Genomic DNA, 25368 nt, shown 5'->3' with positions numbered 1-25368 from the left:
CATATGTACGTGTTTTGTAACAAAAAATTTTTTTAAATTAATTTAATTATCAGAACTATTGACAGGACGTCTTTAAACGATAGAACTCTATAGATTTAGTCTTCTCTGTGGTCGTATATTCGAAATACGGTGAGATGCTATTATGGGATTTTGGAAGTTAGCATCTCATTTATAAAAATTTAATTAAAATACGTAATTCAACGGAACTATTGTTGAAACCTATTAAGAACTGTAGAACTATGCTGGATGCAAGTAATTCTGCAGTATTTTTATTGATGCTAAACTTTGAGATGCTAACTTCACACACGTAAAGAAAACTATATTCAATCAAAGCGGTTATGCTTATTTAATTTATATTAATTATATTCAAGTTAATTACATTAAATATAAATATTTAAAATGTTTTTTCCTAATATTTGTTAGTATTTAATAAAAATATTGAACAAAAAGCTATTAAATTATTAAATAAAAAAATGAAAATGTTTAAAATTATGATACAATTGAATTTCCTATATATCTAACGGTTTATTTGTTGATAGAAATAGAATGATTGTTAATGTTGCTCACATAAAGAACGCTTGGCGCCACAAACATGCGACGTTGCGGCGCCATTCTTGTTTTCCCGCAATGTTTATCCGGAAACCAATATTTTGTACTATCATATCTTATCATTGTGAGTATTTTATAGGTCATTCGTAAAATCGCGATTGTAGTTGCTATTGCAAAAATGATATACAATACTAAAATAAAAATCTCTTGTATAAAAATTTGCTTTATTAACGCGGATGGAATAAATTAATAAAATAAATTGTTTACAATAATCATTAGTCTAGACCAATTTGAACCTAATTTGATTCAACGAACATTGAGGGTTTTTAATCGAGTTTATATAAATTTCATAACTCTTGAATGAATAATCGCGATTACATGATCACTTATAATTACTCGTTTCCTAAGACTTGAGGCAAACAGTTATAAAAAGTAGCTATGCATCGTTAGAGGATTATTGGTTGAATATCATCAAATTAAAGTCTGTTTGCTGAGTGGTATGCCAATGAGTTGCCGAAGAACAAAGACGGAAAGTGAGAATTTCATCTGTTTCACTTCTGCCGGATTTTACGAGATCAATTTATAAAGAAAAGCTAAACGTCTGATTGAATGTCAAGGATTTCGATTGCTAACATTTAATTTTTCAAAGCTTTTTTATCGGATTTTCTGTTTAAATTATTCGCGTAATATTTATTAACGAAAATGTAATTAATTATAATTACGCGATAGGTTATTAGGTATGCAATTTTCTATTAGGTTAATTACGTAATTTGGTGAATCGTGTATTATTACATACTCTATGTATTAATTATTACTTGAATTAATTGATGGATCTGATTCCTGTATTATTTTGTTCTTTTAATTTGGAAATAATAATAAGCAAATTAAATATTGACAAATATTAAACTGGGATGGAAGATATATTTGAATCGTACGTATTAAAAAAATATCGCTCATGAGCATCAGAACATAATAAATAAAAAATCCCGTCTCCTGTCGTTTCAATTTGCCGCGAATGAATAAATTGTGCAATATATCTGCTTGAATAAGCAGCTGTCGTCCCGATACGCTTATAGATTAATAATGAGAATGGAGTAATTAAGCGACGATAGCTGGCAATAATTAACTGTTTGCAAAGCATAATCATATTTTCTTGAGGCATTAGTCACAATCACGCGTTCAGAAATAATAACGATGATGTATGAAGCAGCTCACGATACTACCTCTTCGCTTGAATCTCACAGCATCAACAATAGTAACATAATGGTCTCAGGTGTACTACTTATATGGCACAAAAAGAAATAAAACTTCGAGTTATATCCGTAAATTCTAAGTTTATGTATGACGAAAAGTGTGCATCAAGTCGGATCTAAAGCCTAGCACATCCTATTTTACACAAAAGTTGCCGTGTTGTCATTTGTGTGATGAGACTCAAACGGACATGAAACTGTGTACGTCATTCTATGTATCCATGTGTCTCGCATTATTATACAACTATAATGACAAGAGTACCAGAAGATACCGTTCCATACATTTAATGATTACCAGCTTGCATAATTACTTGCGTCATTGAAAACTTTTAAAATTAATAAGATAGATATTTATTGAAATAGATGTCTATTTTGTATTTATTTATAAATTTATTTGAAGTATAAGTATCTAATGGATAGAATTTAAAAATTATAAATTAACATCTTTGTTGCGAATTGATAATTCGTTCGGAGAGTCCGTTCTTAGTGTCTTATAAACGATTCCATTGTGTTTCAATTAGTTTTGATTTTAAAAATAATATATAGTATCGGACAGCGACATAGCTTTGATCGTATTTGCGTGCGATCGAAATTAATCATTTTATAATTAATTAAATATAAAACGATTAAATACGATTAAAATACATTTTAAACTATTGTTACAAAATTTTAATTATATTTAAAATATTTAAATTGAATCTATATACAAGCGTAAAGTTATAATATGTAAAAAATAATACAGATAAATATATGTAACATTTTATAGATCTTGTGCTTTAAAATAAATAAGAATGATAGGACAAACTAATATTTAATCTTGGAATTATTTGTCATTATTTGACAAGAGATTTATTGTGTACGCGAGAATGCACTTGTAGCTATATAAGATAAAATAGAGCTCGTCAATCATGCTTGTTATTCATTACTATTCTGTTGTCTTTCTGTTATATATATTTCAAAATATTTACGACATGCTTTAAATTTATAGAGCAATATACAAGTATAAGTAAATAATATAAAAGCAGAAATAATAAATGTTAATAATAAAAATGTTATTAAAATAATATATATAATAAAAATTAGGGCATGAGCTACTTCAATAATTCTATTAAGCCAATATGATTTTCAGGTAAAATATAGAGATGACTAAATTTTCGATTGAGTGGATTAATTTAAATAAAGATATATTACTTAAATTTGTGTTAAAGGATAATAATAAAGATAAAGACAAAAATAAAGATGCAAGTTAATATTGCAAGAAATGACATATTAATATTTTTTAAATTATACAAAACTTTTTTATTATCTTAATATGCGTATATTTTATGATTTATTCACTCGGAGTAGTATAAGTTTTACTTTGTAACGTTAGATTATTTATATGTCATGCAAGTTGATTTGCAGTTTACATGTTTCTACTTCTGAATAAATAGCTCAAAGTTTACTTTAATGCGTGCACATTGCGGCACGTGTTGCGCACAGACGTTTCCTGACCATTGCGCTAAATCACGAGTAATGTGGTTGCCGTGACTTACTCAGGAAATATTACAGAAGTGTTCTATGAACTAAATACTAAAATGTAATTTGTTGCGTTGTCACATATCGCAATTCTCAGATGCAGCTTATTTACTTGCGCAAATTTGATTTCTATCATCTATTAGGCAATGCAATAACTTTTTCATTTATTCACGTAAAATCTCATTTTCTTGAGAATTTGGAAGATGAACGAGTTGAGAGAGAATAAGAGAGAGAGAGAGAGAGAGAGAGAGAGAGAGAGAGAGAGAGAGAGAGAGAGAGAGAGAGAGAGAGAGAGAGAGAGAGAGAGAGAGAGAGAGAGAGAGAGAGAGAGAGAGAATAGAGGAGAAAAAAGAAAAGAAAAACAAGAGGAAGAGAGAGATGGAAAAAGGAGAGCTTCTCTGCATGCGAACTTGCTGCGTCGCGCGCTGTCGTTGGCATAATAATTTTCTCATATTCATATTCATAAGTACTGCATGCATATTCACAATAAATTTCCCAGCGGAATCGTTGTACTGGAAAGTGTAAATTATTTCGTGGCAAATTGAAAGCTGTCTGCTTAAATGTTTCGTACTGGGCGCGACATCGTCAGAACTCACGGTTTTGTGTTCTCACACAAACTGTTTAAAGTTAGTCTGATGAGAAATTGTCAATTCCAGCATTTCGCATATGGACTGGTGTTGCAGGCGACATGAAAATGCAATGTGAGGTGCGAGAATGCGAATTGTCGGGCTGCGGTTAATTTTGTGTGATACGTAGCTGCAAGAAAACAAGATGGAATACACAAAGATAGGAAAAAGTTGCCGAATGCGTATCACATAAGTTACATTTTACAGTAAAGATTCAGGTAATCAAGCCTATTAGATAGTCACTAAGTTTGATGAAATAATTTTAATTAAATGTTCTGTTAATGTAACAAAATGTGTGTGTGTGTGTGTGTGTGTGTGTGTGTATTTAGTAATATTTAGTAATTATTTGGTTATTGTTAGTATATTTGATTACTATTAGTGTTAAAATATTACTAAATATTTGCTTATATTAACTAAATATTTAAACAAAGTTAGTTCACCAAAAATTGATATTATCAAAGTCTTTTGTTCGTGTATTCTATTTTTTTATACTAATTTATAAGCAAAAGAACGTTGTAGCTTGATGTTTTAGGCATCTATTACTGCAACTTTATTTTGTAAATATTATTTATTGAAATAAAATTTGTGCGTAATACAATTTAGGAAAATCTTAATAGATTTTATAAAAATATTTGTAAATATGTATATTTATAAATGTAAAATATTCCATAATAAATCTTCTTTTATAAAAATACGAAAATTCAGTATAAATTTGCATAATTACATTATTGTCGGCTAAATAAATTGACCAAAAACTAAATATTAATTATTACATCTAATTTCTAAAAGTGTTATTATTAGCACACAAAACAAGACAAAGTTTGTTAAATTTTTGTCTATATATTACTCGTTTTTAATTTATTTCATATTTTCGTCACTGTTGCTTATAATAAGCAAAAATAAAATATTGACAATAAACGAGATGAGTAGCTACACATTTAGCAACTCTCTCCTGGATGACGTCATCATACATATATCGAATGTTGTAATAATTTTAAATGTTAAAGTATGGAAATGAATATATGCCAAATGTGATTGTTTGCAAAGAACTATAATTTTTTAATTTTCGCTAAAACGAGGAAAAGCTTTCGGGATTATTCGATTTCGAGATTAACGAGCTTTCGGTATTTGTTTTGCGTCGCGCACATTCGTTCTATTTCGAAAACGAATGATGCGATAAATTTCGTTACACGCCGGACGATATGAATCTTCCGGAAATCTCTGCTCTACTATACGTATCGTTGGATCTTGCCAACATGGCACTAAAGCAGAACCTTTTGCGAGGGACAGTTCGCATTAAAAGACCGTAATGTATCGGGCGTCTTTCTCTAAGTAATTCGATTTTCCGTTCGAGTAACGTAGTAGTCAGCGATGGACAGATGTGTGATCGAATGTGTGATCGACTTTTTTTTATCGAGAGAGCTAATTGTAGTTCGTGTGTTGTATTTGATGTAAAGACTAATTTATTTAAACTTATTGGACGCTATGCGTATATGTGTTTTTTATTTTAAATATTATATTTATGGCAGATTTTATATACTGATTTATGGTAATATTTATATAAGTATTATATATTATATTTTATTTATATATTATATTTTATGGCAATTTTTTTATTTAAAAAAAATTATTTTTAAGTAATATATTATATATATCATTTTATTTAATTTTAGAAAAATAAAAATTAATACACATAAAATAAAAATTTGTAATTAGAATTATTGTAAGCTGTTTTTTTGCATATTATATTTTTGAAGTCAATTCCAATACTTGATTTTGTCTTTTTTCTCTCTTTTACTACTATTGTGCGACTGATATAAACCGATTTTGAAATAGATTTACGGTTGCAAAACACGTACAATATTGCTGTCGGAAACTCGCGTTTTCGATCGGAATTGCAAGTAGTTTCACGATAGGTCCCCTGGATTCAATAAATCGGGGCCCCTTCCCATCTACGACGATCGACGCTCGGACACACTATTCGTTTTTCTCTCTCGCTCGTCTCGCCTCACCGATCGTGCTGTCGTCGTTTGTCTTTGTCGTTTCCGCTGACCAGGCCACCACCACACACTCGTTCGAATCCAACTCCCTCTCCCTTTCGCCCCAGTCGGGTGAACTCGGTCGGCGAATCGGGTCCAGCGTCCGTTTCTTGCTGTGGGGTTGCCAGAGAGTGCGAAATTTTCCAAGACAGAGTGCGTGTGTACGACAGAGAGACGAGATAAACGCGGTAGGGAGTGAGTAGATCGAAGGGAGATCTGGGTGGTAGAGAGCAAAATAACACCGATTGAAGAGAGAGGAGACGAGAGCGTTCCAGAGTTGCGCGCGCGCGCACAAAGCAGGGTGAATGAGATGATTGAGACACGGTGGAGCGAGAGAACAGAAGATACGCTTTTGTTACTGAAGCAGAAGGTAATGGAAGAAGATAGGACTATCTACACATCAGAGAAAGGATACATTAGTCTGGAATGCAAAAGAGAGGAACGCGCGGTAACGGGAGGAGAAGAGGGAGTCGGAGCGACGAGGACAGTCGGGAGGAGCGCGAGGAGGAATATGGGATGGAAAATAAGGGAGGTAGGAAAGCGAGTCGGATGAACGGAGAACGCGCTTCAAGCGATAAGCGCGAGGAGGACGAAGAGCTCCCGAGAAGTTACGGGAGAGAATTCGCGACTGAACGAGAAAGAGAAGGAGAAAGAGAGAGAAAGACAAAGAGATATAGAGAAATAGAGAAAGAGAAGGCTTGGTAGATAAAAGAGAGCGTGCGCTTTCTCGCGTAGGGTGGCGAGAGGGTGAGAGGGAGCCAGCTGCCACCGCACAGCTACACCCACCACGACGGTCGGACCTCAGTCGGCCGCGCACCCTCGAATGGTGAGGACGGTTGTGCCCGGGGTGGTGAAAAGTTATCTCGCAGCTGTGAGCCACCGGGTGGTGCAAGGCACGTCACACTTCGCCAGCCTCAGCTGACGCCCGCGATCTGTGCGACGTTTCCCGCCGACGTCACAGCCAGTGCAACCCTCGGTGAGGGTGATCGACAAAGGGTGAGTAGGCATCCAGCCGGAAAGCCCAAAAGGGATAAGTCGAGGTACTTGCCGTTCTTTCGAGACCCGGTTCGCGTTCAGTGGTCAAAAGTTTGGTCAAACGCTCGATTCTCATACGGTTGATTGAAGGCCCTTCGGTTAATTAAGCTGCCGAATGGCACAGCGTATTGAGAAATTCTTGGCAGCGAGACGCGCACAATACGCGGTTCGCTGGGGATAATTCAATGGAAGGGAAGGTAAACAGAAATTTTCGTGCAAAGGGTACTTCACACTCTGAAGGGTATACCCACATATATTTACATATCATTTGTTATTAAAATTAATTGAGTTTCTTTGTGCAATTACACCAATTAGTTTGAAAAGCGAATTTTGCGTTAACATGCCGTTGAATGGTATAACGTAGGAAAATCATTCTGGCTTTATACAAAAAAATATTTTATAGGATTGTCTTTTAAGCGCGTGAAAGAGTCGTATCATATTCATCGATATTCGGATATTTATCTCGTGAAATCGCATTGAATTTTGGGAGCGTAGTGTTTCAAAGTTCATGAATGTCATGAGCGAATCGATGCCGAGGCTCGACAATGAAATAGAGGCATTTATTGGCGAATGGATTTCCCTGTCGTCGAGAGAGGAATTAAGTATAAACTGTGATTCATTATTTGCTTGTTAAATTTGACAATCAGGAAGCTTGTCCGATAAATTACTAAGCGCCAACGAGACTGCACTTGAAACGGACAAATTTATCGGGAAATAGTTTAGACTGCACGATAGAGAGTAATTGTCGCTTCATTAAGAACTTGTTATGTTTTAATTGTTAAAATAACGATCAGGCACAATCAACGAAATTGGAGCGATGTAATTTTTGTTAAACACAGTCGTGTCAGTTAATTGAGTTTATTAAGGCCCCATCCGTTGGATATCGATTCGTCTAATTAAGCTAGCATAGGTGGCACGTTTCTGTCAATCTTGAGATGACACAAGTTTGCCTATATATATTGACTCTCGTCAGTATATACTAAATTTCTTACTAAAATAATAATCTATATTTAATATTTCGTTATGCAGATAGTTTTTAATAAATTTACAAAAAATATGCCAGTATAAAAAATATCCTTATATAATAACAAATTTATAAAAACTACAAGAGGTAGTTACATATTTTTATGCAGTCAGTAGGAATTGTTATATATCTTTTACAAGTTATATAAATTTATGTATGTATAAAGAAGCTTATAAGACGTACTTATATAATTTTTAAAAATAATTAAATCTATTATAAGGAAAATTGTTGAGTATTTATAGTCGATTCTTATTTTAAAATTGTCTTAAGCAATGTTTTAAGATACTAATCCACTATTGTGATTGGTTTATGATTTTTGATCGCCATAAGACAATTTTTAAGAAAGTTTTAAAAATAAGAATAAATTATAAATACCAACAAATTGTACTAATAGATCAAATCATATCTAACTATACCTTGTAAGTCTCTTTGAAACTTAATAAATTTATACACGTTCTAAAAAACGTGTAACAACTTCTACCGATTGCATGAAAATATGTAACTCTCTCATAGTTCTAACAAACTTGTTGTAAAGATATGATACATCCGGCAAAAAATTTATCTTTTTAAAAAGTTTTAACAGTTTGTACGTGTGCCTCTTGAAATTGCCATAGAGATTGAGATCGATGACGCCCAATTGCCGCCGATAAAGTATCTCGCACTTGTCTGGAAATGAAGTTTCGATGAACGTCGTCACATTTCGAAGCGGGACCGGCACGTTCGAAGAGCTCGCATGAGGTGGATCCTGAAACGTGTTTGCCTTGCTCGCGGAAGCAGAAAGCGAGGTTAAGGCGACGGTGTGTGCTTTTTTACCCTCTTTCTCCCTCGATTTCCTCGCTGTAACCCATTCGTGGTAATCGATACCCGATCGCCAAGACGTAACTTATCTTGCGTTCGATTGTTCGCAAATGAAAGTCAGGCTACTCTAATTTAGAACTTTCCAGGGCTAATTCCGAAGCTATTACAGCGATATTGAGGGAACAAAGATTTTTTTAATAAATAAGCGAATTGTTTACCATAGACATTTTTTTAATTCTCTGCCTCGTGCGTATCACAAAATGCTTTAATAATTTTATTTAATGCAATATAATTAATTAATTAATGACATTCCTATATAAATTATCTGTCGATATATTTCCTTCAAAAAATATTAAAAAATTGCGAGCTATGGTCGCGTGTGCAATATCGCAGTAATATCGGCGCATCATTTCCGTTAACGCCAGCTCGATAGAGCTTTTTTATATCGATGCGTTCGCGTCGTATCGCAATGCAACGTTGGAGTCATTCCAAGGGGAGAGATCGGTCTCTGGGCATGGAGCTCTCCATTACAGTAAAATGAGAATAATAGGGGCATGCGGGCGTTGCGAATAATTTACTGCGCGCCTGTTTATCCGTTGTTGCAAATTGGATACGCGTTCGCCAGAAATGGCTGTACACAGCCTGTCCATGTTGACGTGTTGTCACCGTGAGATTTCGTATCTCGTCGATGCACCAAAGGTCCGAGTGAATGTATCGGTGCGGAACGAAGTTGTCTTTGTCATTCAATGGTAACGAGCGACAGCCTTCATAATACAGGCAATTCGTATTTCGCTCTAATTTGGGTCAATTAACAATCACGAAATGCATGTCGTTATTTTTTTTTTCAATCCAGTTTCCAAGTTCGAAGGCACGTTTATCTTATAAATGAGATTTTATTCGCACCTCACCCCTGGTTGATCTGTTAAAGATTCAATTTTTCCTCATTTCACATCGCTCATCCGTAGGATAATAAAAATAGTCGCGACCCTAGATCCTAACTGCCGCTTTCTTTTCATTATAAAACCGGTGCACACACCATACAAAACCTACACCTCATAGATATGTATATCTCTCTCCTTTTTTTAAGCGAAGGTTGCGAAAGTATGACGCGCTCGAGCTAAATCTTCAAGTTATGACGCTTATTTGATAATCATTATAGCGTTTTATTCGCGCCATCAAGCTGATCACAAGCTATTAAGAATCTATTCTTGTATTACACACAGTTAACTATAGAATGAAAACAAGTTACGATCAAAAATTCTATTCAATTCTCCTTTTTGTCGCGAAAGAATTATTATTCAGGTAAATAAATCTTGATTTTCGCAGTTTGTATTTTTCCCTTTTTCTATCCTGTAAGCACTGCGAACAAAAGTGATAGAAGCCGAAACAAAAACGCCGTAATGAGCACATAGACTCTCAATTCTAGTGAATTGTACTGACGTTCCGCTTTATTTCCACACTTAAAAAGAACTCGTCGTCCCTCGGCTTTACATTTCTCGGTGATGGGACACGGAGACCGATAGTACGCGTTTCTTGCTCATGTAATCGAATCTGTTCTCTCCGTGTAAGTTCTTCTGTAACTCGAAATGAAAGAGTTAACGAGTTTTCCGTACGGGAGTTATCTCGAGTTTTCACTTCTATTGACGGACGGGAGATGTGTAATTTGTGAAATCGATTATTATCTCGGTCTTTGAGATTAATCTTGACATCTGTACACTGTAGATCATAATGTTTGTTGAGATAAAAAGGAGAGAGATAGAGATAACGATAGATAGAAGAGAGAGAGAGAGAGAGAGAGAGAGAGAGAGAGAGAGAGAGAGAGAGACAGAAGTGGAAGAGCGTGTGCAATTTCCTTCCAAGTATGCAAGTCGAAAAGCGAAGTTACGGTGCGAGTTCTCGCGGAAACAGCTCGCGACTTCCGTCGTCGCGGTTAACTGTCTTTCATCATTAACAGTTTCTAAGGAACGATGGCTTTCATACCCCCCGTATTCGTACTCCGTTTCAGTTTATATTCCCTTCGCTCTGAAACATTTGAAACCAGATATTATGTTTTGAAACAGATTCTTGAGATATTTCTCTATTAACAGAAACTTTTTAAACATTTGATTAGTTAATTTTTTTGTTGATAATTTGTTGCTATAAAATTATGTAATATTCATATAAAGAAAAAGGATAGAATTTAATGAAAATTCAAATATCAACTTTTTATTAGCACGGAATTACTTTATCGCGATAATCATATATTTTTAGGTATTTTATAACTAATCTAAAATGTTAAAATAGTCTAAACATAAGTATATTAACATTTGGTTGCAATTAAGTATTGAATACATATTATGTAGAATTTGCGGGTGTTTTCCTAAATTGTCATATAAATATACGCAAAGTGATGCAAGTCGATCCACCGCAGATACAAACAGTTTGCCATTTTGCGCGATTACAATTTGCATAAGTGTGCATTTATACTGTTAGTTTTTGAATCCTATTAACTATGTAAACTGCGTGTTATACCGCATTATATACCGTTGCTATGCGGGCAATAAATGCACACACACACACATATATATGTATATATATATATATATATATATATATATATATATATATATACACACATAATTAAACTGTGTTGCTATAATTTCTTCTGAATTATACGAGAACCACTGTATCACTACACAAATAATATCTAAATCGAAAAATCTTATAAAAAAAGCTCTGCTTTTGCTGTATAATTAAATAGTTGATTAAATAATCTCTGCTCTCTGTATTATTACTTGATTCTATAAATTTGACTAAATCTTACATCGGATTGCAGATTGCAAGTTGAAGATTATTTAGTCAATTAAAGCGAAACAGATTAAAATTAAAATTATCTGAGGTTGGTCGAATTCTAATGTTAAATTTGCAATTCTCAATTTCCAATGGATAGTCTGATATGGAATTAAGAACAGTTTATTCTTGAATTACCTTGCGGCGGGCCATTCTTTGTCTTCACAAATGTGCAGAATGCGTATTATTATTCTACTAAGCCGCAACCATTTGTTCGAAGTCGAGGAAATGCATTTCCTCATTCTTTGTACCTACAAATGCGCCTGGGTGGTGGTTGTATATAACGAAATCCGCAGCTCAAAATCCTATTTCTCATGTCACTGTAGTTACGAAATGTGATGTGGAAGAGAACTTATTACTATCTAGGCTATCGTCTCTTTAAGTTAGATGGACATCTTTTTATATAGAAATACGTAATAGTTACGTGTAGATATTAGAAAATATTATTGATAAAAGTTATTTGATAATTTTTTTAGCATAATTTTTTAATTTATTTTCTTGAAATCAATGTTGAGTTAAAATTGATTAATTAGCATATTTTATGAGACAAATGACGTTATCATTGTCGAAAAGAAATTGGCGTTACTTCCAAGTTTCCATGTAGTTTATTCCTAAATGTGTTACACTCCGCTGCAATTTCATTTCATGCAACGTGCGCAGTTTGCCTAATGAAGTATTCGTATGGGCCACGAATCATGAATGTGGATAATCTCTATTTCGCTGTCGAAAACGTAACTTGAGATGTACACATTATACGGATATTATAGATTTCCTTCTCTTAGCAAAACCTTGTATATTGGCGAACTGAAATTCGAATATCTTTTGTTGACTAAAATGATTAACGATGCAATCTAGTATGAATTTGCATTTACATTACTGGGTATAATAAGAAAATCCAGAACGGTTGATCATTAGCAATTCGCAGAAGGATACAGTTGATCATTAGGACGATACGTTTAGAATAACGTAGATTATTTGTAGAAACGTATGGCTCGTACGAGGCTCGAATGTCGGTGAGAAACTCGGCTATCATTTGTGTAGGAATAGTTGGTGAACTATTTCTCAGCCTGACAGTTTCCATGACGTAATTCGAACCTGGTTTAAACTGGGTGCTTAAGTAGAGCTAGTGACAAATGAGCGATTGATCGCTCCTAGGATGCATGACGTATTAAATAATCATCTTTATCGCTAATGACCAAACATGAGGTCAGAATGAAAATTTAAGTTTGCACAAACGGCAATTTGAAATCAAAATTTCATATATTCTGTCGGCGATTGGACGGCACGCAATTAATTTCGCTTTTCGTAAACGCGCGGCGCATTTAATGTTTATTCCGTGAAATTATTAAAATTTATTAACATATTACTACGTAAAATAATTTTCGGAAAGTCTGCACGTGAATATAATATAATTAAAAATGTCCGGATATGAGAGTTGAAACACAATATTCTATTATGAAAAATTTTAACGTTTAATATGCGTTTATAGAGAAAAATATACAGTAGGTAAAAAATGTATTTACATACTCTATATTTTTAAAAATAATTTGCACAAATATTAATATAAAACATTATTTATACTAATATAATGCACAAACAACATTGCAAAATGCAATGTTGTTTGTGTAATATACTAGTATAAATAATATGTTTTTATCTAATTTTAAACATATTTGTTTCTCTTTGTACATGTATTATATAAAAATTATTTTAAACAAAATGTATGGTGCGTTTTTTTGTACTCACTGAAAATCTTAATAATTTTAATAAAAAATTATTTTCCTAATTACAAAAAATTGAAACGCGATATTTATATAATTATCGAAACAACGTGACATTTATAGTACATATAATAAATTGTAATTGTTTTTATTTGTTTTATTGAAATAATAAAGCACGTTGTTAATTAATTTACACAATTGGATTTGACAAAGAAGATCTAAATGTTAATTATTTTAGTGAAAGAGCATGATATTGTTAATAAATAAAATAAAATAAAATGTGACGTTTAAGAAGTAATCGCAGAACAATGTGCAAAATATCGTTCTTCCAACACATCAACTCATTGCGGAGAGTTACGGAGTAAAAGCACAAACACCTATAACTACTATTATAAATTGTTTTCGCTTCGAAACTTTTGAAAACGAGCCACGTTAATGCTAACGTCCTATATTGTTCTTGTTCGTTACAATGAAGTACTCGGTTGATATAATATCCACTAGAAAAAATCTATTTAAAGACCTTAACACGCGTCTGATTTTCTGAGTATTTATAACAGTTTTTTTTTAACTTTCCGAGGATATTCCGTTGAATATCTGCTTGCTATTCATATTTTACCATAAAATACTTATTACTTACTGTACTTACAAATTTAAATATAACTTAAGATCTAATTTAAATGAATAATTATTTATGAGTTAAAAAGTGTACCTTCTAACAAAGATTCTAAGCTTTATCATCTTGATAAATCTTAGCGACAATGCATTAAAGATAATTTTATGAAATTCTGAAAGCAGATTAACACAGTCTACTAAGGTCGTTATAATAGTTACTTGCTGAAAGTTACTTTGTTATAATATTTAACTGTTCGCCACGTAGAAGACAGTTCTAATATTTATGCATCATTCATATGTCACTGCATTATGCATAAACATTGTATCTCCCATATACAAACACATATACATTGCGTGCACTGGCGGAAGACTCAGAATAACGAGACAGGAGGAGGATAAGCCTATATTAGATAATTTTCATGTCAAACGTCTACCGTGTATATAACGTCAAAGCATCATGCTATAGACCTGTCTCCTGTAGATAAGGCGAATATTGCGTTGTTAATAGTTAAGTGAATAAAACATTTTGCCCGTGCATCAAGCCTGAGATATTGAACGACCTAGATGTATAGGGTTAGTAAGATTACTATTTTGTCAATATATATAATAAAGTTGAAATCTTGTTTAGAAGGTAATTTCTGAACGTTTATATTTCTTAAATTAAATCACTATAAACTTGTAAATTATATATTCCTAAATATTGTATTTAAATATAACAAGCCATTTTATTTTCTTCATTATATTTTAGTTTTTGCTTTCGTAAGCTGATATTTTTTATGTTAAATTAATAATTGTTCAAATTTTACAAAGTTTAACTTTAATGACTTTTTGATAAGATTGAAACCTATTTATATAAACTTAGCTACGTATTTGTTGGTTGTAAATCGCGATCATAAGCGGCGTCTGCTTGTGACGCGCACGAAAATAGGTACGATAGTCTGCAAATTGCTTCTTCCACCTTAAATCGGCGGTGGTCTCTCGTAGTAGTGGTTCACCGTGGTGGCGGTTGTTGTTATCGAATCACTCCCGCGATTTTGATTTTATTCTTCAGGCCACGTTCGACAGAAATTCGTTACTTTGGTGAAAGCAAAGCTTTGTTCGGTTAATCGCACGAAGGCTCCTTTATCACCGTTTTAAATAGATGCTTCTATATATTATTCACTGCTGAGAACTATACAGTCTTAATAGAATCTGTTTGTTATTTTTATGTTTTTATTGTTCGTAATAATGCAATGTGTGCAATGTGTAAACTGAAATCCGTAAATAAAATACATTTACGAATATATTTTTTATATATCGTAACAATATTCAATTCCAAAAGCGTCTCTTTTAAGACGTTTTACTTGCAAATTTTCACGTTCGATCTATATTAATGCAACTGCAGTAAAACTGTTTTCGTCGACAGCCAAATGACGAAGCGTAAATTTTATATTCTTCTTCGCAAAGCGAAGCGAAATGTCACTCTTCCTCTCTTGCGATGTTTTCCCGTGGAAATCTGTATTTGCATAACATAAATTTACGGCTGCTTTAAAAGGGTATCGTGAAAAGAAGGCGGACAACACGCCAGCGGACAGCCAGCAAGAGATCCAACACGGTAAATCTTTGGATAAGGTTTCCCTTCCTCTCTCACTTTCTACGTTTCCTACATTGCTTTGCATTCATTTCTTATATCGAGGTTCTTTTTTTACACACGGAACGTGCATTTTCCGTTGGTGAGCACTTGAATCTCGTTCGAGTGGTCTATCATTTGCATTTGGCGTTGCATTCGTAGCTCCTCAACGCGCTTCGACTTTTACCCGATGAATAATAATTAAGGTATGCTCTTGACAGCATTACGCATTTTTCACTTTATTGTTGTCGATCGTGATAAAACACCAATTACTTAAATTTACATAGATCTATTTACTTAAATACGCCATTTATATTTAACGTTTACTCGTCATTATTTTCAATTTATAATTTTTAATAAAAGTATTTTCTACGCTTAACTTTTCTTTACGTGTTTGCAAAAATAATTTGCACATGTAAAATAATAGTAATAATAATAATAATAATAATAATAATAATTATTATTATTATTATTGTATTATATAATTTTTCTATATTATAAATCTTCGAAAAATCCAATTTTCATTGTCTAATACGTTAAACATATTACAATCATCGTAGTTTTGTTAATGATATATGCGCTTTAGTTTCCTCGCTACAGCGATCAATAACCGAGGAGTCATAGGAAATATTAGCAATTTTTTTTAAGTGAATAAACTTATCTTATTTATTTCGCGAAGTTGAGATAGATGAATGGTGCAAACAATGAAAAAAAAATACATAGAAGGAAGGATAAAGTAAGTTTATCTTTTTAATGAAAGTGATCCCGAGAGGCGAGCGCGCAACTCGAAAAGGTTCATTGGGGGGAAATTTGAGCTGCAGACTAATGGACTATCATTAAAAGGATATTTCTGTTAACCTCTACCATTATGGATAGATGGATACATACAAAACACATTTGTCCATTTATATATAAGTACTTTATATCAGTAAATTTGTGTCGAACAAAACAGAATGTCATTTTGCTTCAGTAAATAATTTAAAGCTTATTTAAATATTATATGTAATACATTATTACTTTAAATATTTGTTTTTAATATTTCTATTCTTAATTAATTAAATGCGTTAGATTTAGGTTTTGAGATTGGTTTCAGCAAGAAAGTATTTTTTTATTATCTAAAATTTGGTTATTTAATTAAGTTTTTTAAGGTGCGTAAAACTCTCAGTGCCCTTTAATCAATATTAAATCCGTCTGACAAGTTGACACGGTATGTTGTGCGCAAATACAACTGCACTTGTGTACGTACGTATGTGTACGTTATCTATTTTCATATTTTTACCTACACGCGCACGACGGATTTTTTCCACCTGTCGGCCAAGGGGCCGTTAACGGGAGGCGCAACGAGAAAGCGTATGTAACCGCGAGCATTGGAAAGCTTTTTAAAGCGAATAATACGCAGACTAGAAATTATACGAGCTCGACTAATGGCGCCGCAACAGCCGGTATTAAATCATGATGCCAGACTGCTCTATGATGCCAGATTATCGATGAAGTTCATGGTATACGCTGCTACTAAAAAGTGTATGAAGTTATTATGGAACGCAGATTTCGCAGAGCTGCGCGAAATAAAACGTGATTAACTGGCATCATTATTCATGAGTAAAATTTATTTTAAGTTTTATTTTTTGTGTATTTTAATTTTGTTTAAGTATATTAGACAACTAAAATGTTGTTATAAAACAATGAAAATATAACATAATTTAAAATTATTTATTAAAATAAAATATTTTACAAATATTACTTTTAAGAGTGTTTTATTTTAATCATAAATACTAATAAAAAATAGAAATTAAAATTTTTATTTAGTTACTATATGTTATCGGTAAATATTATATAAATATCAAGTTCTAAAATTTAATAGTTAAATTTCATAGATAAAAATTTAAGTAAACTAAAAGTATAATAAAACATCAAGCTTTATTTATTAAACAAGTGTTGCTGATGCGCTTCAGGAAATATATAGCTTGCTCTTCTACTTTCTGCACTATCATTCGCGATGAAGTTTGTTGCTATTTTACTATCGCTAAAATACAAAAGGTTAATCCGTATAACTGGAACAATGCGCTTTTCCCATACGTGTCCACCGCGCTCAGGTCGTTAGCGACTGCTTAGAACAGACCGGAACTTTACCACCAGCTACAGTTTGCGGGCAATTTCATTCCCTGTCATGGAAAATTTATGCAAATCGCCGGACGGAGTCGAGCGAGTATAATGAGTTCGCGCGGTATCATCCGATTTTGGACGGTGCGAGGAAGCGCAGTTACCGACTCTCTGAAGGGTGGTGAAGATAGATCGCAACGGATGAGAAGCTTTCGTAACTGCAGTCAATAAAAGTGCTTCTCGGAGCTTAAATCGATAATAAGTAGTAATAAGAATAATAGACGTGCACATACATAAAAATCATATACATAAAATCTAATATCCGATATTTTCAAGATGAAAATTGTAGTTCCGCAATGAAATAAAGCGATTATAAAAACTTTTTTTTTTAATTGTAAAAACTTTTAAAATTATAATATATATTTAAATTATAATATATAAGAATAAAAAAAAGCTAAAATGAAAGATGTATAAATTACATAATAAATCAATTGTGTATTTTATTTATATCAAACATACTTTAGATATAAAGATTAACATTTGATTAGAAACAACTGATTAAAATTTATTGTATTTAAAAGTTTTATCAGCTATTTTAAAATTTAATAGACATTTTATGTACAAAAGATTTTTTTAATCCGCTCTGTATGCTGCAATCACAAATCAGGGAATTATTAAATAATCTACGGGATTATTTAAATAGCAATCACAGGTGCAGTTAGTAGTTATGTGTTGTCTTTTTTTATCAGCGTATTTTATGCCACAACTTCGGTATATCAAAGTTCGTATTACGAATAGCTGTGTATATTTTCCAATGCATCTATTGGTTGAGATACATACTAATTTTGTGGCTCGCATCCACACTGACGAAAGTTGCAATTGAAGCATTATTATTAAACCGCTGTAACCAAAAGGCGGATAAAAGAAAGTATTTCCTTTCTCTTCTGTGCACATTGGACACACGATAATTAACACGATTTCAGAAAACTCACAAGGCATAAAGAAAGGCCGAATAGATTATTTTCAAGGAAAACAAAATAAAGAGTAATTATAAAGTTTTATTTTACAATAAAGATTAAAGCACCTTTTTTAAATAAGAAGCTTAAGCTAAGCTTTCTTAGACTAAAAAATAGTTGCCATTAATTAGCGTTTACAGTTTGAATGACATTAAAAAAAAGAAAGCCTTACGAACACGAGCGTAAATAAACTGTATTGTAATCAACATGTGGATGACAGTGTAAAGCGCTTTATGTCGCAAGCGTAAATAATTCCTGCCGATATACGAATTTTCAAACATTTTGGGATGAGTGGATGCAAAACACGATCAAAAAAGCTGTTGTACAATATGTGCGTGTGTGTGATGTAACGAGGTATTTATTGACAGTCCCTATTCACCGTGCGCATGTCTGTATTATTTCAATAAATACTACACTGTATTATTTCAATAATTATCTTGGACTTTATTTTACCATTTATATATAGAACCGTTAATAAATTTATTTGTAATTTCTAGCAAATATTTAATAAAGAAGAAATCAATTTACGGGATTATCGCAGATGTTACGTGTGTCATCGTAAATACATTAACGCAAGTTAAATCAGATCATATTAATCTGTTAATTCAACAATTTTTGATCTGTTTTTCGCGTATTAAACCAAAGATATACCGTATTAAATAGCAGCAAATAAAATTTAAAGTTAATGTTAAAATTAATTTAAAACTATGTGTGAAAAGTAGAAAGATTTGTATATAAATCTTTAATTCTCATAATCACAGTTTATACTTTTATGAAAAAAATCTTTAGATCGTTTTTTTTTTATATACATGAAATGAGAATTACTTTGCGAATAATACTTAACAAATGTTCATTTAATGAATTTTTTAAGTAAAAACCGTTGATACTTTTTAATTCGTTCTAAAATAAACAAATGCTTTTTTCTCAAAAGGTGCGTTTCAGGAGCATTTCCAACTTCCGCTAAGCTCAAGGGCACGCGCGTTTACCTCTTTTATCGCGGAATGCCCGAGAATGCAAAGCACCGGCGTCGTTTTCACCCTATTTTTCTCTCTTCACACTTTTTTCGTTAAAAAAAAAAAATAACAACGGGGACTGGGTCACGCCGCGCTTGTTCGCGGCCGGTAGGAAATAGTTAAAGCCAGCTAGACACGGCCTCTCTTGTGGCCACGATCATCGTGGCCACATCCAAGTTGAAGTACACAAAGTTACCTCACAAAAGGTAGCTTATTATCCCGTTTAACTTTGTAAAAGTCTTTTAATAGAAGTGAAATCAAACAGCTTTTTTTTAGTAATACTAATATTCCGATGGAAAATTAATAAAAATCTAATTAATGATATAACCAAGACAAAAAGAATTTAAATATTGTATTTGTAATATAATACTTCTGTTTTTAAATTAGAAAATTATGATAATAAGTTGGAAAATTTAAGAAAGCCTATATATTGAGATATAATTTTTAACTACGAACAAGAAACTGAAAATATTACGCTATTATGTCTTTATATTATTTTAGCTCATCTCATTCAATTAGATTAAAAAAGTAGAATAATATCTAGAGGTTATTCGAGCACCGTTTCTTTCAGATGGTTTCTTATTTTTTCATGATATCTGATGGATGGATCCTTTAAGTAATTATACCTACGGAATATTGAGAGTTTAATGGCAAGATTCATTGTTATTCCTGTCACGAAGGGTTGAAAGAGATGTCTCTGAAATTGGGGCATACTTGCTTCAGATTTTACTCGGATTAAATTTATTCTTATTATTTTTTAGGGAAGAATTGAGAGACGCGCGAGATCGAGCAATGTCGTTACGATGGCGACGATACTTGTGGCTGCACGTGACGGAAGTCTGATTAAACCGGAAAATTTCTCTACGTTCTTTTTATATAGAAAACGTACGAAAACTGGGTCAGATAAGTAGCGATAAGTGTGGGATTACGTGGGATCCGAGAATCGATGTGATGGTTTCTCTTAATCGAAGATCCTCTGACTATTCGTGTTATGCGATCGGGATAAGCTTAAGTTGTGAATGGAATTTTCTGTAGGAAAAGTTTAATTGAGAGGGAGGAAGAGAGAAAGAGAGAGAGAGAAAGAGAGGGGGAGGGAGACATAGTATATAAAATTATCGGATTTTTATCTTTAACAGGTTGCATTAAATTCATACTTGTTATTAAAAAAAAATTTTGTACTTATTATTTACTAAAACAATAAAATACAGAAAAGATTTTGATTAAGAAATCTTCAATATTTTTAGTAATAAATATATGCGTTTATTAATTGTGATCTAAATTATAATTCAATTGTCTTGATTAAACAATAGTATTTTCATGTATTAATTTTAGAATCAAGTATGTTTCACAGATCCATTATCTGTTTAAAGTTAATAGTAGCCAACTTCAATATCCGTTATGAAAGAACTTTTAGATTATTTACTCAGATATTATATCTCATACCGCTATCATTAATTTCAAAGAAAAATGGGGTTAATTTTTGTCGCACAACTTTTAATTGGAACGTAGTTTATATACATTTTCCTGAGACATAAATCGCTAATAATGTTAGGAAAACATTTTAACTTCGGATGATATACATAATTAATATCAAAGAATAACTTGCAACAAGTGATACCTACTAGTTAAAGCTCTTTAAAAAAAATTTTTAATAATTTGAGAAATAAATATTATTTAAGTATATATCAAAGACATTCCGTTTATAGGAATTTTAAATTTTATTTTACATAAACAATTTTTAAAATGTTCGGTATTTTTAGACATCGCACAAGAAATAAAATAATTTAAAAAATGTGTTAAAAAAATCAAAGTAATATCTTCGTTATATATAACCGTCGAATATGTAACAGGTCACGTGGCGCATGAATAACGGTATTAAAGTTCTTTATTTTTGGGGAAAATTCTAGGTACAAATTGAACAAAGCTTATGTGTGAGATCAAAAACAGTGGGAAGATTGATAAAACTAGATTTCGCACCATTTTCCTTTCTTTCGGGTATTTTACCGCCTTTCTTCCGTTTCGTTCGCATACCCTTTCTCTGCGCAAAATTACTTAGACACATTTCCCAGTGTATTTTCGATCCCAGTGCTTTAGAACGAGATCCCTATTTAAGCGGATTAACTCACGTCGCTAAGAATTAATTATAGAATTAAATACCTGCCCATGTAAAGAATTAAAGAGTTTTTTATACGCTTGACTTCGTAATTTCGCATTTTGAGAATCTTACACAAGGGAAACATTGTTTGCAATATTAAAAAATTTAGCTAAATACAGATCTAAAAATAATTTTATGTTTTAGAGTTTTTAGACTATTATAATAATTATGCAAGACGTTCAAGCGTGATAATATTGTTGCAAAAAGTTTTTATATTCTAATAAGTAGATTAAACGTCCAATATAATTTTTTCAAAATAATTTAATATATAATTAGCTTTACATATATAGATCTGTATTTCAACAAAATTGTTCTTTCCTTGTAATAAAATGAATATGTTACGTGTCAATTTTTATTTATATTTTAAATTTACAATCTCTACTTTTTGTACAGGGGAATGGAGGTCACGTTTTCTCGTGCGAAGTAAAATATTGACATCCTTCACCTAAGGTTAAGCGATACTGATCGTCAACAGTGTACCACATCGTCGTTGATCGATCGCTTTAATCCTCCAAGCCGTCGACGAAGGGATTAAATCAAGGCGCGACTAATTACATGGGGGGAAATGTCAAATATTGTCAGCGACTTGCATATTGTTTGGCGATGTGTACCGATATTAAATTCTTCTAACAGCCGTTTCCATCTACGCGCGAATTCTCCGGATTATTTACATTCCCGTTAAGTCCTGCTGCCATGGTTTTGCCGTTTATTCCCTTACTACCGGACGGAATACTCGGTCCCTCCAGTTTCGTGAGGGATTCTTCGGAATTTCGAAAGACTTAAGAGCGATCTTCCTCTATGCTTAGCATCGCGATTGCCACCAAAGAAAGAATTCCGGCAAAGTGCGGGGAAATTATTTAAAACTGTGAAGAATCATAATTCAATGCAAACTAATAATATTTATATATAACTATAATATGAAAATAATGTAATAATTGCATCCTTAAAATAATTATGGTACATGGAAAAAAATTTAATTGTATTAATCAGAAGTCTGGACGTATAAATTAGACCATCTGGTGAAAAATAAACAATTCAAACTTTTAATTAAATTAACCAAACAAACGTTTGGTAACGCGTTTCTGGTAAAGACAAACAACCAAAGTTGGGTTTTACATATTCTGGTGTAGGTAATCAAATAAATCTAATTACATTCTAGTGAAACTATACTTCATTATAAGATAATTGTAAATTTAATATTATAATAATTATAATAACCAAAAATGTTATTAATTTTTGCCAAATGTACGTTCTTTGAACCATGCTATGTAGTTAAAATAACCAGACAGATATTACATATATTAGATATTGTAACGAGATGAGTAATAGTCAAACTTCAATCATTGTTAGACTTAAATATTCCTTCCGTGTAAAAATTATAATCATGTTTCACGAATTACGTTATAATAGCATAATTCATTCTGTAATAATTTTCTGTGATAAATACTGAATTATCCAGATTTCTGGAAGAGGAATTAATAAATTATGTTGGATGTTTTTATCAAAATCGATGGGACAAAAATATATATGCCATTAATTATGGACGGAATTGATGAAGCGTCACTGTCATTCGTCAGGCTTTAAGCGAGCTTCCTGCCATTTATTCCATCAATTTGATGTCAGAAATAAATCGCTCGATCATGCCTAATTGCAACGGATGCCCATAAATTTTTCGCACGTTTTTCGCGTAATCTTGCCCCGTTACCATGTGGCTCGGCCACATTTTTCAATTAAATTCGTCGTGCAAATTGGCTTCTACAGGCGCCTTCGCCTCAGACGTCAGAAACCTTTATTACTTAGTTAATAACATAATGATCTAAATTCGTCGACTAATAAAAAATTATTATAAATGGTATTTTTTCTAAATCATAAAAATTATTAAATGCTGTATATAGTATTTCATGTGAAAATTGTCGATTTTATTTACGTGTATCGTGTATGTATTATTTTAAATTGTCCAAACAAAATCTTATTTGTTATTATAATGATTGTGTCTTATTGCATTTATCATAAAATTGACAATTTATTTCACCTCCAAAACCGATATTCTTTTCTTTCATAGGTCGCGCTTGTTTTCTCATAACGACCGCAATTTAGTTTTATGTGAGAAGAGTAATCGTACTTTAATGGCTGTAATAAATTAATCATGTTAATGACAGTAGAGAGAATAAAGAGATATTGCAAGGATTAAACAATTTCCCAAAGTCGGGGTCATTTTTCTATAAGTTTGAAGGTCCATTAGAGATGTTTCAACTCTTTCGTGGCGCAAAATAAAAAAAAACGGTTATTACCAATTCTTTATTTATTTAACGCGAGCTGAAAATGTTTAGCTAAATATGCAATTGATACATTGTAAATATAAATGTTTGATTTGCGACAAATCTTTAAAATGCTTTGTTAAATATTTCGCGGTTTGCTTTTTTTTATAGAGAAGACATTAGATAGCGCTATAAAATTATTAATCGTTTTTGAAAAGCGGAATTAATTTGTAACGCTATAATTCTGCATGTTGCCAACGTCATATAATTACTTTACAGACTCAGTTCCATCCGTTTATCACCGCGATGGAATATTTCAATTAACTTCGGTATTTCGTAACTCTCTGTCAAGCCGGCATTATTATTTTAATTAGCATTTACGCAGGCGCGAGAGTCGCGCAGAAGTCTGACGTTAATAGCGAACTGCTGACTAGGTAGCAAGCGGCTTCCACTTAAATACGGCGTAATCTCGCATTACCATAATCTCTTCTCAGTCGCGAAGATCTCTATACTCAATTTATTTGCATCGGGCGAACGTATATTCTGCAAAGGTCTACGTGATATCACGAAGGTGAATCTCAGCGACGAACACGCTCTTTCATGCCTGCGAAATGAAGAATAATCGTCGGGACATGTTGCGAATTTCGATGCAAGTGTGAATATTATTCGTTAGAATTTACTTCAGATGTTAAAATTTGATCGGATTGTCCGTGATAGTTGTGCAGTATTTAATCACGTAACGGTATTAAAGGTAAGAGAACATTACAAAAATAAGAATAAAATAATGGGACATTATTTTATAAAGTAATATTTTGTTTTCATCTTATTATATGTGTGTGTTTTATATGTATATAAAATTTTCTATAAAATACAAATGTCACCTCTGTATTAAATTAAGTAACCTTCACGTTAGGTAAAAATTTTCAACAGATTACGCCTTTAATGTTAAAGGTGAAAATTTTTATTTTCTTTTCTTGCAGAACTTCCGTTTCTGACTTATTTGCTTGGTTCTTTAATCGAGAAAAATTATAACTTAGAAATATATTAACCCTTATGGGTTCATTTTTTAACAATATATTAGTTATTAAAAAAAAAAAATAATAATATTATCACAAACGCTATTGATTACTATTGCCGTTAGAAAATATATATTAAAGTATTTTTATACGTTAAAGTTGATATAGCGAGAGAAAATGATGCCTCAATATCTCCATTA

General features: G+C 32.3%; 1 protein-coding gene and 1 long non-coding RNA gene across 4 annotated transcripts in view; both read left to right on the top strand.

The window, feature by feature from the left end:
- The window catches only part of LOC105833961, a 125995-nt gene that overhangs the window by 5071 nt on the left and 95556 nt on the right, over positions 1-25368 (top strand). Inside the window, exon 1 of one of the 3 annotated variants that reach the window (XM_012676102.3) lies at positions 6769-6978. The exons of the other annotated variants lie outside the window; for them this stretch is intronic. The gene's annotated coding sequence lies outside the window, so the exon portion shown is untranslated. Of the gene's footprint in view, positions 1-6768; positions 6979-25368 lie in introns of those variants that run through there. 3 annotated transcript variants of the gene reach the window in all.
- On the top strand, positions 8187-25172 carry LOC118645397. The gene is made up of 2 exons (XR_004963088.1): positions 8187-8838; positions 22288-25172. It is a non-coding gene; the product is annotated as an uncharacterized LOC118645397 (long non-coding RNA).

The sequence above is a fragment of the Monomorium pharaonis genome, chromosome 4, assembly GCF_013373865.1.
Source record: "Monomorium pharaonis isolate MP-MQ-018 chromosome 4, ASM1337386v2, whole genome shotgun sequence".
NCBI classification, from domain to species: domain Eukaryota; kingdom Metazoa; phylum Arthropoda; class Insecta; order Hymenoptera; family Formicidae; genus Monomorium; species Monomorium pharaonis.
Note: the sequence above shows the minus strand (reverse complement) of the source record. Positions and strands in the feature narration are given on the sequence as shown.